Consider the following 10,132-nt stretch of genomic DNA (forward strand, 5'->3'; position numbering starts at 1 on the left):
GAATAAGGGGTACAGGAGAAAGAAAAGTAAGGAAAGTTCCATAATGCAAGAAACCTCTTCATCTCTTTGGTTTTTATTGAAGCTATTTCAATGATTTTTTTAATATGATTCATGAATATGATTCATGAATATTAAGCCATGTACATAAATGCTATTAATTTTTTAAAAAAAATCTTTAATTTATGTTTTGTAAAAAAAAATGAACAATAGAAAGGAGAAAAGAAAGAATTGATTAATAATAATAACAACAACAACAATAACCACTGGTCATTATGTAAAAAATAAGATTTACCTGTATCCAGAAAGTCATGGGAACATAAAGTGGAAAAAGTTATCGAAAATGAGAAGGTGAAGATCTTGTGGGACTTTTGAATACAAACAGATCCTCATTTGGAGCACAACACGCAAGATATCACAGTTGTAGAGGGCCGACGGGTACAGTTTATTGTTATCGCTGTTCCTGGAGATGCCAGAGTCGAAGAAAAAGAACTAGAAAAAATAATGAAATATCGCAACCTGGCCATCGAAACTACATTGCTATGGATGAAGCATGTAACAGTGATACCCATTGTCATTGGGACACTTGGCACCATGTCCAAGAATTTTATAAGATATATCAACAAATTGCAGCTTCCTGCAATAACACCAGCGGAACGGCAAAAAAGTGTGCTACTCGGAACATCTTATATTTTAAGAACGTACTTAGTTGATACCTAGGACGCTGGCAGAAAACTATCAACCATTAGCACCAGTCAATGGTATTTGTGATGCATTTTTGAATGTTCAGTTGGCTGAGTTTCATGTTTAATGAATAAAATACAACAACAACATCATCATCATCATAAAAGCAATAAATTTCTGGGATATACCTGTGATTTGATATTCTGCAGTAATAATTGACTGGACCCAGATGGAGTTGGACAATTTGGACAACCATTTTGAAGAAAGTGAACTGTGGATACGAACTTGCAAAGAAAGGATTGAAAGAATTTTGCACTTGGTGTACATGGATGATTTGAAGCTGTTTGGTAAAACAAAAGCTGAACTAAATTTATTAATTGAAAGCACAAAAGAATTTAGTCAAGACATTGGCATGCAGTTTGGAATTGACAAATGTGCAACAATGGCAATCAAAGAAGGCAAGGTCATAGAAGATGATGGAGTAGAACTTGAGAATGAAGAAATGATAAAGACAGTAAAACTAGAAGGTTACAAGTACTTGGGGATTTTAGAAGCCTCTAACTTAATGCATAATAAAGTCAAGGAATCAACTTCAGCCAAGTACATTCAATGAATTCGCAAAATATTAAAGTCCAAATTGAGTGGAGGAAACATCATAAAAGCCATAAATACCTAGGCTATACCTGTGATCCGATACTCTGCAGGAATAGTTGACTGGACCCAAATGGAGTTGGACAATTTGGACAGAAAAACAAGGAAGCTTATGACAATGAATCATGCCCTGCACCCTAAAAGTGATGTTGACTGATTATTTCTACCAAGAGCAGAAGGTGGTTGAGGACTCCCACAAGTAAAGCAAACTGTGGAAGAAGAAAGACACAGCTTGAATGACTATATCCAGAAAAGTGAAGAACCAATGATTAAGGAAGTAAATAAAGGAGGCCTTCTGAAGACAACTAAGTCGAAAGCTGAATACAAGAAAGAAATAATTGAGAAGCGAGCTGAAAATTGGAAAAGCAAAGCTATGCATCGCCAATACTTGAAAAGCATTGAAGGCAAAGCTGACTAAAAACTAACTTGGAACTGATTAAGATCAGGAGTACTGAAAAAAGAAACAGAAGGCTTTATTTTGGCAGCTCAAGAAAAAGCCTTAGCCACAAATTACAAAGCAAAAATTCAGCATGTTACCACCAATAGCAAATGTCGCCTCTGTAATGAGAAAGATGAAACAGTCGACCACTTGATCAGTGAGTGCAGCAACGCCATGACCAAGTTGCTAAGATCATTCACTGGAAACTGTGCCAGAAGTTTGGATTTGAGTACAGCAAAAACCACTGGGACCATCAGGTCGAGAAGGTTCTAGAGAATGAAGAAGTCAAGATCTTGTGGGATTTCAGAATTCAGACTGACAGGCCCTTGGCCCACAACACACCTAACATAACAATAGTTGAAAAGAAAAAAGTTTGGTTCATTGACATTGCAATACCTGGTGATGTGCGAATTGAAGATAAGCAGCAAGAGAAAATCACAAAGTACCGGGACTTGCAAATTGAAGTTGAGTGACTGTGGAAAAAGAAATTGTGTGTTGTCCCTATTGTAATTGGAGCCCTTGGAGCAATACCTAAAGAGCTACCTCGCTATTTGGAAATTCTCAATTTATCGGACTTGAACATTCTGATTCTACAAAAAACCACCTTACCTGGAACAGCTTATATCCTCCGACGTTACCTTAGCAGTTCCTAGGTCCTTGGTTAGGACTCGAGCTGTTGAGCTACCAACCAGCCCCAAAGGCTGTGAATCTCACCAAAGATTAAACACATAATAATACAAAGGGACTATTGTGCAGTTAGTGTTTAGTATATTGATTATGAAAATTTATCCTTAAACAAAATACATAATTTTTACATTAAAAGAAAATATTTGAATCTCTGAGCTAAGTGACCCTAAGTAATCATTGTTATTTTAAAAAAACAAAGAAAAAAACTGCTAAAAAGTCTCAGATAAATATTGTAGTTCCTAATTTTCCTTTTGCTGTATAATAGTTAACCCTTTAGACTAGAGCTATTCAATCAATTGTAAAAAGAACTCATATTGGCTAAACCTATACTTTTTTTTCTTGTTCAGAATAACCTCCCTTCAACTCAAAGTTCCTCTGTAACTCCTCTATAACATGATCAAAATGTCCCACCAGCCCAGTTCATGTCTCCCCCACAAATTTAAGTCAACACAAATTAATTGACCAGAGCTATGGAAGATGATGCAAAAATAACACTATTTCCAAGGGTGGGTTCTTGTACGGGTTGGTACCGGTTCGCTTTGTGCGCGCTTTGCCTCTAACTATTTCTCCACATTTTTATTTTATTCATTGTTCCAATGATGATCGCAGTTTGGGAAAACTATTCAATGCAGTGTTCAATACAGGTAGTCCTCGACTTGCAACAGTTTGCTTAATGACTATTCAATGTTACAATGGAACTGAAAAAAGTGACTTACGACCATTTTTCATATGACCATTGCAGCATCCCCATGGTCACATGATCTACATTCGGATGCACGACACCTGACTCACATTACGTTTCCCAGGGTCACGTGATCCCCTTTTGCAACCTTCTGACAAGCAAAGTCAATGGAGAAGTCAGAATCATTTAAACGTGCTACTAAATTAAGAACTGCAGTGATTCACTTAACAAATGTGGCAAGAAAAGTTGTAAAATGGGGCAAACTCGCTAAACAAATTTCTCACTTAGCAACAGCAATTTTGGGCTCAATTGTGGTCTTAAGTTGAAGACTACCTGTAGATCTGGAGAGCCAAGTTGGGGAAGGATGCTTTAGAACTGTGTTTTTCAGTCTTGGCAACTTTAAGATGTGTGGACTTCAGCTTCAGCTTCCAAAATTCCCCAGTCAGCATGCTGGGAGTTGACGTACACAGATCTTAAGAATGCCAAGTTTGAAACATTCTGATTTAGAAGGATGTACCCTTGCACAAAGTGGTATTTGTTTCAGAGGCATTCACCCAACCAGAGAAGCAGCATCAGCTTGCTGCCCTTTTCTCTGCTAGAGAGAATATCCATTATAACTCAGGATCCTGACATAGAAGGTTGAACTGCAGGAACTTAAGTGTTCATCAAAACGACAAAAACTATGTCGTGCCATTGTAAGAAATGCACATGCAAAAGGGATGAACAGCACTTAAATTGTGCCACTACAATAGTTTTCATCATTGGTTTCCCCACCCCTCCTACAGACCTGTGTGCATATAAGCATTGGGCTTCTGCAGCTCTTCTCCAACAGGGCCAGCTAATGTCCAGATCCGCTGTGGAGATAATGTTGCAAAAGCAAATCTGGACTATTAATACTGGAGCAGGCAGTTTTCCGTTTGCAAGTCGCCTCAGCTTTACTCACTTTTCTGTAGAAGCCAAGGCATCTTGCTCTCTTGACACACTTTCCTCGTGCCCTTCTGTTCTGAAATCAAGTTGCCAAATCACTCTTCCACAGAAAAACAGCCCTTTGGCCCTTGGCTCCACAGACTCATGAAAACAACGAGGAGGAGGGAATATATCATGTAGATCATTATCCCATTATTTTCAAGATGCATACAAATCAATCTTTAAATTTGCTTGATATTTTTTCCCAGTGTTAGTTTGCTGGATTTTTCTCCTCTCTCCCTTTTGAAAGTAGCGGTTGCTTGCACCTTTCTGGGCAAGTGACATTTCAGTATTTCTCAGATTTTTCAAAATAAAGCACATTGTGAAAAGTTCAGCCACATCACTATGTTGTGCCTTTAACTCTGGGAAGTAATTCATCTGGTTTTGAAAATTTAAGCTCAGAATGCAGTGGTATTTGCATGTGTGTCAATCTCAAAATTCAAGCCTATTCTTCATCCTGCTCTAAACAATTAGAGCACATAAGTTTTGTTTGAGAAGGGTTAGAACAGGTTTGCCAGGATGACAGCTGTACAATGTTGTATTGAAGACAGGGTAATGGTTGAGGCTGAGCACTACTTAAAACTCTTCAAATTCAAAGACACTAAAGATATAACAAAGAAATTCTGATGATCAACGGAGCTGGAGATGAAAAGAAAAAATGAAAAATAAATATATATGTGGCATTATTGTCCTTAGTTTCTCATGCAAAAAAAAAAAATACTGTTGATTTGATTTGTTATCTAAAGAACTCTGAATCGCAAGAAGATAATTTTTAAAAAGCAAAAAGCCTTTGAAATGTCTTTGGATATTAGTAACTCTAACCAACAACATAGTAATTAGCCTTTTCCTGGAGAACCAATTCTCTGTGCAAAACTACATTCTCTTTTTCCAGAACGAAGCCTACATATTCCAGGCATTTAACAATGTGCTAATATGAGTCTGAGGAAAGAAATAGGTTACACATTACAATTATGCATCAAGAGAGAACCTCTGGGATAAAATGCTATTTGGACTTCAATGTCACTCAATGTTTGATTCAACATTGTGATAGAGGGAGGCATCACAATGGCAAATTATTTATTTATATATCAAAAGAGCATTGGAGCTAGAGATACACAAGGTTAGCTTCAAGAAGGCCCCTTAGCAATATTTACTACAGTGTGTATGAATAAACATTTATAATGCATTAAAGCCCTTTAAGGTTAGCTTTTCAAAAGAATTTATTTCTTGTTAGCTTTGGAAAGAAAAGCTCTGCTTTTCAATATATGTCTCTCCCGTTCTGCAGTTTATATATAGAGTTTCATTCTGTAGCACCTCTTAACTAAAGTAGTTTTCTGATAGATTTGTTATAATTTGAGAAGTCATTTTTAAATAGGAGATGCACAATGTCAAAATACATCCATTTCTTGCACTTCTAAAGAAGTGCTTTTCTGGAGCAAACAGCTTAAAAGCAATTAAAGAAAATGACTGTATTTCTTTCATGCTTTTCCTATTCATTATTAAAATGCAGGCCAAGCTAATTCTGGTGAGAAAGGAAACAGGTACGCTGGCAGGCTTTATGACCTTAGAGTATTACAGCAGAAATGGGCTTTACAGATTTGGAAAAAAAATATTTGCTTTTTATTAATATTCCCAGATAAAACAATTGGAAATATACACATAAGAAAATAAAAGCAACAAAATAAAAGTCCTATCAAGTGGGTATGAAAAAAAATACTGGAAAAAACTAAGAATGAGAGAAATATATTGCATAGCATCTACAAAGGGAAAGAATCAACACAAAGAATGTAGTATTTAAAAAAGCAAAGAATGGTTAAGGTTTAAAAGGGAGGCAAATGAGTGACAGAAATAATTATTTTCAAAATGGATGAAGAAAGGTAAACAAGAAGTTTTCATGTAATTAAAAATAAAACTGATGAAATGATTTGGGTGGAAACTGAAGTAAGAGAATGCTAGGCCCATGTAATACAACTGTTAATATTGAACAGAAATGGATGAAAAGGAAGCCATGTGTACAGTGAGAATGCTGAAAGATGGAACTGTGGATGGTGTAGAGAAATGTTAAAAGCCAGAGGTAGCTTGCTTATGTACAGGTTGCCTTTGATTAGACTGCATCTTTATTTGTACAGACTGCATCACTATTTGACAATTGGAAGAATAATATTGCTCCACAGTATTAAGAAAAAGGTAGGAGTATTAAGGAAGAATTTGTTAAAGATGGCTGGGAAGATTTGACAGCTTTGATTGAAAGGCTTATGATCATGAGCAAAAATGACAAGTGGATTATTACCTTTACCTTGGGCAGTCAAGGAGATTCATACTACATTTTTGATCTTCAGCAGTTAAGCACCACTGTACATTCAGATTTCTTTTCAGTTCCTTTTTGACGGACATTCAGACCTAATTCCTGTACCCTGCTCTAATTAAATCTGAAGACAGCCGTATGCTTTTTAAAATTCTCCCTGTGCTAATTTTTGCATTTCTTGGACCAGATATATATTTTTTCCCATTTGCTTTTTAGCAGTAGGCAGATGAATGACATTTCATAAGTAAAGAACTAGGGACCACTGCAGTGCCTTAGCAAGACAGACTCATAGAATTTATGTAAAATCTGCTAAATTTGTATAGTTCAGTACAGTAGTTTCAGATATCATTTTTACAGAGTAAACTTTGCCTGAATCTGGACAGATATTCTTTATAATAAAGTATGATCCTGCTTCCACTGAACTATTTGGCATTTTAAATTCTAATACAATGCACACATATCCATGACTGCCAAATGTTTAATACATTTTTCTGCCTCTTTCACACCACAACGACGAAGTTCCTATTTTTTCCCCCACTTCAGCAGGCTTAGGATGTGAAGTTAGCCATGCAAATATTTAATGTCTGAACAACAAAAGGCAGATTATTGGACACTCACCCTGGCTAGGGTTCATTTGTTGCTCTGGAATCCAAATTTAAACTTTTTTCTCATAAAATCAGAGAATAACAGAAGCCTAATAAGTCCCTTTGTTTCAGTGTACCTTTCAATCTGGAAAGAATTTTAAATTCCATTAAGAAGTAATTCATATGCTAAGCTAGTATGAGGTTCAGATGCTTCAAACTGTCTTATCTCTCAATGTCTGAGAGATGAACTTTATGCAGAACATCATAAATCCAGCAACAGAAAGGTGAAAAAGTAGGGAGTAGCATTTTCCCTCCTTGTTGGGTTGAAATTTTATGTTGACAGTAAAAATCTAAGAGAGCTCTGGATCCTAACATACCACCAGTTCAGCCTCCATTATATCCAATGCCAAAAACAGCTAGTCCTGAGGCTTGGGAAGGACGAGGTAGACAGATCAAGCACAATATTGGATTCTAACCATTGCTGAGAGATATCAAGAATCTCCTGTTCAATAACACATCGTCCTGTGGAAACTCCATTTTTAAAAGGACATTTCTCACAGTATTTCAAAATAGCTTATTACAAATTGCCCCAAACTGTTTTTCTGTGCTAGATTGTCAGGGTACATGTTAACAAACTAATTTCCTCCAAAGTTTTTCCTTTCCTTCTTGTGGATGAGACTGTCCACTGGTAAAGTGCAATCTTAAATACCTTTAAAACTGCTCATATTAACTGGAGAAACTAGAATTTATACTGTAGTTCAAACTCTTGAACTCTGAATTTCCACTGTTAAGATCCTAAGTTTCCCATAGTGCATATAAAAAGTCAAATACTTGTTTTAGATCTTTTAGATTATATAATTAAGACAACCTACAATTACAAGGACTCCACTATATAACACCAGAGAATCCAGGTTGCTGGCAAGAATTGCCCAACTATTAGGAAACTATTTTCTCATAAAGCATCTTTCATATTTATCAGAGTCCAATCTCCTTTGGGCACTGAGCAAAATGGTCTTTTGTTCACAGCCTACAACTATATGCATCAACTTGACATTTTAGGTAAGAATACCTATGCTGCATTCACAAACTGAATTGATCCTTCCTCCATAATTCTGTTCAGGAAAAACAAAGTTTAAAACAAATGATTACATTTATTAATATTTAAAAGGATGAACTAACAACTAATTATCCCAGAATAATTTTACTGTTGTATGGATTTTCTCCCCATTATGTATATCCTCATCTCTCAAATCTTAACTTTCTATTCTCAGGCTGTAGAAATGACTCTCCAGTGTTGCACCTTCTGCTTGAATGCGGTCTTTTGCCAAGCACTGGATTGGATCAGATCAGAGCATCCAAAAACTGGGGGCTCTCCTTCCACAGCCATTTTGTTTGCTGCAATGACCCTTATGGTAGTTTTAATCTATCCTAAGTGCTACCTGACAACCTGGCCAGAGTTAGGTCCTATTACTTAATGCCACCCAAGGCTTCTTCCTGGAAAGGCTATTTATGTTGTGTCATGGAACTGGTCCTCCATGTCTGCTGCAGGGAGTCCAAGCAATGTATTTCCTCTGCTTGCAAATTATATTCTGCATTTCGTTTAGCTCAAGGTGGAACATGCTTCCTCCTGTTTTTTCCTCACAACAGCAAACATCTCTTGATGAGAGGCCAGGCCATGCTGCCTGCCTGAGGAAAGTATAGATTTCTAGCACCAGGATCCAGACTAATGATCCCAGGAAGTCAAGAAACAACCAATCATGGAAGAGAGGAAAAAGTGAGCCAAGGCAATTGATTCTGGCTGAGATACTTTGGACTACACTCCAGAGTGGGTTCTGACTGATGCAGTTGTAGTAAATGGAAAGGCTTTCAGAGCTCACAAATAGTGATAGCAAATCCAGCTTTGGCCTTTGCATATCCACAATTCCTGGAAAATCATGTTCCTGCTTTGGACAAGCCACATTTCACTTATCCCTATCGGATCCCAACACATATTCATTTATTTTAGGTGGTCATAACACCACACTATTTGAGAACTCCTGACTTAATTCCTTGAAGGACCCTGGGTGTTCAGGTTATGTATGGAAAGGTAATCAATAAATTCCCAGCCCATTTTTGACATTGAGCCAAGGATTTAATACAATGAAATTATTCTGCTCTTTCCAAACTCTGTAGACCCAAGTTCAATGCATTTTGCCTGATTAGAAGTGCAATCAAAATGTTTCACCTGAGAAGTCAGTGTGCTAAGCTCAACATAGATTTTACTTAGTAATGGATTTTGAATTCTATTAGGTTATCAGAGCTTATAGGAAAATTCTGGAATTGTACATTAGTCTTATCCAGAGCTATTTAGCTTAATAGCCAATGTTGAAAGTAAAATGCTCACTAAATATTTTATTCATTAAAAATACATCAGGAACTAGTTTTCTGATCAGCTTTTAAAATGGTAAATGCAGTATTTGCATTCTTTCCAAATGTTTCTTGTCTGTGACCACTTATATAATGAGCATTTCTTTTAATTTGCCCTTTATCTACTTTCTTGGATTTGAAATAGCACTGTTATGCTGAGCAAGAACACACTGTCGCCCCCCCCCTCCCCACTTTTGAATCGTCAATGAACACTGTAACAGCAAGACTCCCATCTTGTGGCTGATTATAGTATTGTAACATGATAACCACAACAGAATCTTTGGCATTTGCAACTCTTAATTGTGCTTAAAACTGTTTTATCTCTGTCTGATGCTTTAATATCCTGTTTGGAAAAAATGAAGGCTATAAAGCTGAACATCCCTTTTCAAGTTCTGGAGATAAATACTATTGATTCTTCAATTCTGACAGAGAAACATCTCTAGAATCCCTTCCCACATTTTTTCCCTCAGGCCTTTTTCTCATTTTAAAAAATTACAAGTTGCTAAAACAGCTTCTGTTTCAATGGGTTTTTGTATTTATCAATATTGTATACATTAATAATAAAAATGGATACATCTACTGCCTCTACTACATCTCACAACTCTCTGAGGGGCTTTTAATATTGTATTATTTTTAATTTTAAGGTGGCAATTTTGATTTTGCAGACCCCGAGGTGGTCTTGGGAATGTCCAGGAATCCTTGGGCCACACTTTTGAAAAACTTCGCATAAA

This window comes from Thamnophis elegans, chromosome 3 (assembly GCF_009769535.1).
Source record: "Thamnophis elegans isolate rThaEle1 chromosome 3, rThaEle1.pri, whole genome shotgun sequence".
Lineage (NCBI taxonomy): Eukaryota > Metazoa > Chordata > Lepidosauria > Squamata > Colubridae > Thamnophis > Thamnophis elegans.